Source organism: Bombus bifarius, unplaced genomic scaffold (assembly GCF_011952205.1).
Source record: "Bombus bifarius isolate JDL3187 unplaced genomic scaffold, Bbif_JDL3187 scf7180000009111, whole genome shotgun sequence".
Taxonomy (NCBI): domain Eukaryota; kingdom Metazoa; phylum Arthropoda; class Insecta; order Hymenoptera; family Apidae; genus Bombus; species Bombus bifarius.
Genome location: NW_022884904.1, coordinates 947,131 through 952,760, shown reverse-complemented (window position 1 = coordinate 952,760; position 5,630 = coordinate 947,131).

Here is a 5,630-nt window from a genome sequence, read left to right as displayed (position 1 = left end):
ACAAGCTGTATCGTATGTAAGTATTAGGTACGTCGCGTACACTCTTGTATCCCACTTTACGTAACAACCACCGATGACGTGACCGTTCCCCATAAACGATAGAACCACGCGGGAATTCCGATAAACCGATGAACCGATAAACCGATAAACCGATAAACCTATAGGCAGATTCGGCCGTGTAATTTCCGATAACGTTCACAGTTGGAAGAACGGAGCCGGGAACGCGTTTTTTGGCAGTAAACCTCATCGGACGCGCGCGATTTTTAAGCACGTCGATTCTTCTTCCCCGAAAGATCGATTCGCCGCGACTCGACCGTTTGAACGGTTCTCCCGCTTTTTACTTTATTTCCGTATCCGTTAGCATGAAAGAAGGATATTCATGAGCGTTTTTTACGCGATCCAGGCCGGCCGTAAAGGGATGGCGAGAGGAGAGGAGAAACAACGGGCCGTTTGTGCATTTCTGGTGACGATCTCCAACCGGTCGAGCTCGCTGCTCGATGGGCCCTATTTGCCCTTTGATAAAGTCCAAGCCTTCGAACAAGCCCGATCTTCGTCCATCCCGGAACACGACATGGCAAATTTTCACCGAATAAATAGTCGAGCGCGATTTCTCGCCGAGTTCGAGTCGAGAAAACACGAAGGTTGACGGCGATATCCTCTTCCGTGAGACTCGTGAACGGCCGTTTCAGTTCTCGCGAAGTTGCGTCCTATCTATCGATCGAGATTTAGAGAGACGCGCGTTTCCAGTTCACTTTCATTCGCTATTTCCCCTTGCTTTTTTCTTCACCTTCGGTTACATCGACTTTTTTTACAAAGATTTTTTACAAAGATCGTTTAAGATCGCACATAGAATGGGAAAACGAATGTACCGTACGATAGGTATGAAATTTTGGCACGCCTTTAGTTCCGTTTTACGAATCTGAAAGAACGCTACATTTTCCTATTTATATACATACGTCTGGTACACGCGAAAGTCTTTTGTCGTTATAAAAAGGAAGAAGGTTCTCTTCTTGTAACGAAAGTTCGAGTTGCGAAATCAGCCAGTTATCGTTCCGAGTATCGTCGAAATAACAAATAACTAATAGAAAATTGTAGAAAATTGTAGAAAATTAGAGACGCGCTTTATCGAATATGACGTAGCGAAGAGAAAAATTCTTTGACGTAATTTGTCAATTCTTTTTATCGTACCTAACCTTTATTTAATAAAAATATCGGGGCACGTATCGCGTGTCCTTTAAATTATCTTGTTTAGCTATACGTCGGAGACACAACATAAACGTAAGATGTGAAGAGCAGTTTTTAACAACTCGCCTCTCGATAAGCAATCATCGTTATATTTTTTAATGTAAAATCGCGTTGCAACCTACTTATCGGGCGTTTCTTTATTTAACAAATGAAAAATTCTTATCACGGTGTTTACGGCCTATACTATTTCGTTAACAATGCATTCGACCGACGTCTAGCGACATCTCCGGACATTTTTTCACGTTCCGTTCATTCGCGTTACTTACGAATCGAAGATTAAAAAATATCAAAAATATCAAAGCTTCGGCCCGCTTTGTCGACGAATCAACGAATCGTTGGCAGATTGTTTCTCACGTATAAGAAAAGAGAACTCGAGAGCAATAGGAAAATTAACTAATTTTGTCGCACGACGACAACGACGACGACGACGGCGACCATTACGTTTTTTGCATAACAAAAATTATCTTAGCTTAGTCAGCGAACGATGGATATACGATATCGTTGAATTTGTTCGGCGCGGCGTCGAATTTGCGTGTCACACGTTCGCACTTTCGCGTCATGTAGCTTTCGCTGACATCTTCGCGATTGTGTTCGCGTAAACAGGATTCGGTTTACGCAAGCGGAAACCAACAGTTAGCAGAAACGAAGCTGACGATCGATAAATCTCGTACGTTTTGCATCCTTTCGAAATGCGAGTATTTTTATTTTATGCGTGTCTTTACTTTACCAAAGAAGAAGAGAATTCAACTAGCGATCCATCGATTAGTGATTTGCTACGTTCGATCGTAGAAATAAGCCTCGTATACGTGTACGGTGTACAACCTTACGGCATATATCTACGTACGTAGACAACTCAACAAAGAATCGAACTCGAATAATGTTTCATTTTTACAATAGTATTCGCAAATTACGCAAGCGTTACGAAAATAGAAATCGTTTAACGTATATGCGTACGACATGGTAAACTAAAGCCGGTTTCACACGGAGATACTCGTATCGCGAGCTGCGTACCGTGCGGATGTCGCCATTTCTTTTAACGTTTCGTTTATCGCCTTCGTACAAATAAAAATCGTTACCAGAATAGACGAAACGAGTATCGCGATGCTGCGTATCGACAGATTCGTCGTGCGATCGCATTCGTTCCTCTACGTGTATACATATTCAGCGTATAATCGATGGAATATGTAAGAATCAGAGGAAATTCATTACACCTTAACGATAAAATATAATCATTATACTTATTTGAAATAAATTTGAATCGATATTCGCGCCATTATCGGTGATACCAAGAGCATATATGTATAATTTCTCGTATCGTAAAACAACTAATTACTAAATACGTAATATGGAGAAGCAGTTTACAATTGTTCTTCTCGAAATAGGAGGAGCAGATTGAGCTTAGAAACGCGCATATATACACGAGTGCACATAAATATAAGTACAAATCTGGATGGAAGAAGAGATAATTTGTGGAAGAGAGGGAGAGAGAAAAGGTAAAATACGAGGAGAGAAAAACTACGTTGAATCGTTCGTTGTACTATGAAGTTATCAGCATCCGCAGAAGGTTTACCGTGGAGCGTAGAATATGGATATATAACGATTCCGTTTCGGAACGTCCGCTCTGTCCCTCCGTCGTTCGTCGATGACGGTGCTGAAGCCACGTGGTGGCGGATCACGTGCGTGTATGCACAGCCAACGTAAGTAAGCAAGTAAGATACTCGTACGTACGCACACCACGCACGCGATGCGCTTCCCACACGTACGTATGCTCGCACAGGTACATATATTGCTGGCGAATGCTCGACGAGCAAAACGGATTCTCTTTTGTTCGCCAATGAACGCGAGTACAGGGTCGGTCTGCCCTCTGGTCTACTTCGTCTTAATCGCGGTCGAGCAGGTCCTTAACCTTGCCACTGGCAATTGCTTTCTTCTTCGCATCTTTTCCATCTTTTCTCCGATCAAAGAGAATAATTTGCTCAATTTGACGAATCACTCGAATCAACTTTTTGCTAACTTGTACTTTTAATTTTAATCCATAGATCGGTACGAACGTCGCCAAGAGTTTCGGCAATAAACTTTCGGAGCAGATCTCTTCGCGCACCGATATGCGTATCTACGTACGGTAGGAGCCACTTTCGACATTGTCGTTCAGTTTTTTCCGTTAACCGACGTTTATCAAAATTTGTTATTTAGTTTGATTAATTAATAAGACGTAGCGTACAGCGAAACGTTCGTTCGATGAATTACGATTTCAACGGGGATGCGAACTGCGAACTACGCGCGCGAGAAATCTTTCAAGCGGTTTCTTCCACCGACAGAAATATTTTTATGCGTTCCGTGTTTCGCGAAGCGTTGGAAAAGGATCGAAGAAAGCAATTCCATTCGGTGAATCGGTCGCGTCGCCTCGTTTTCCCCCTTCTCGGGCGTATTTTACCCGTTGAGAGTCTACCGAAATCGTTACGTCTGCTAAAATTACTCGCAGCACGGCAGGGTGTAAACGTAACACGAGTTTAGGTTTGTGTCGCAGGAACTCCTGGCCAACGGATCGATTCTGGATGTAACTCGTTACGATTCGCCGTAAATAACGTCGTCGTAACGAAGCAACGTGGACGTCTCACGGGTCTTTTCGTCCGATTGAAACGTAATCGTCACCCTCGGAGCGAAACGCTAACCGAAATAGCGGGAACATCTGCTCCATAGAAACGAGAGAACCAGCCTGCTGAAATGCAATGGAATCTCCACTTGTCGCGATTTAATAGACAACGGTATTTAGATCGAGCACGAGAAATCCCCGAAGAAATACAACCGAGAAATAAAACACGACCATATATTGTTCACGCATGTCCGACATTCTCTCTCCGGGGAGGAATTTCTTCGCTGGCTGTACTCTACCCCTGCACACTAGCAAACAGTTGAGAAACGAACAGGACGGCAGCTTCTTATGTCGCATTCGTTGTAATATTCGGCATTTTAGACGCCGAAATTACCGATATATTTCGCGTTACTTTTATTCGTTGTTTTATTCGCAAACGGTAAGGCGAGAGCTAAATTTTTCAACGACATATTGGTCGCTCGAACAACTCTGTAAGAAGGATTTTTCTGCGACTAATCAGAAAATCATTTTAGCTGTAGATTGCTATAGAGATTACGTGTGAAAACATTCATCTTTGAGATACGATGTACAGATAATATGCTAAATAACGTATCGTCAAAATTTCAAGGGAAAGTCGACGCTACGAATACTTTAACCGAACTTTGTCGTATACGCAAAGCGCTTTAAATTATCGATCGATATCTTACACGGTAAATTAAAACGTAACCGCGAACGTTAGCTGCCAAGTATTTTGGTAGTATTCGGACGTTGTCAATGAGAATCGTTCAAAACGATGCCCAGGTAAGATAATAATGGGCAAGTGAAAGTGATTAATCGCGACTGATCGACCGTAGTCACGACTCGGAGCTAGTGAATGGATTGGATGGCTAGTAAATGAAATATAATAAAAACTGGAGCACTGCGTACGGTTGATCGACCTATTTTCGAGAATTTACACAATTATTTTTTACAGCTGCGTGTTAAATCGAAATCATTTACCGATATCACTTAACGATACTTGTGACTTAACGATTTGACGATTTTACGGCTTATGTAAACATTCGCAAGGTGTGCAATCTCACATAATGGCGTGCGAGAGAAGAATTAATCAAGTTATAGCATGAAAAAATACATGTACGAACCGAATATTTACATGCACTTTGGTTTCGTAGTAGTAAGCGTATCCTTCATCGAAAATAATTGCTGGCTTCTCATTTTTCTCAATCTTTTTTCCCCATTATCGACTATATAACGTCACTCTTCTCGGAATAAATATCGTAAATATCGAACTAGGCGCGATTAAACGTGGCAAAGTTAACGACGATACAAGCAAACCAGTGACCATTTCTAATTCGAGTTTAATAACACGTGCGACGATCGAAAAGACTTCTAGAAGAAAGGCCTAGCCGTAGAAGAATTACAACGTACAACGTAGCGAATTATACGAACTGATCGATCCGGCTGTTTGGTATTAAGAAATTCTCCTGTTCTTTTCGCTGTCGATGACTGCGTGCTCGATTACTTTATTCGTTCGAAGGGCGGACGTTCCTTTCGATCGGAAGAATCCCGCGTACTTGATCGTTGATCTAAAGCGCGCTAAAAGGGTTGGAAAGAGTACGAAGAGAACGTAACGAGCGTGGTTCGTGAACATTTCGGATACATTTTGTAATTCAGCCACGGCCGGCTGCCTTGTAGCGTGATAACGTAAGTTGTCGTAATTGCGTGCCATGCATAGTTAACGACGCTTACCTATGGTACGCGTATGGTCTGGCGAATTAGCAGATTGCAACGA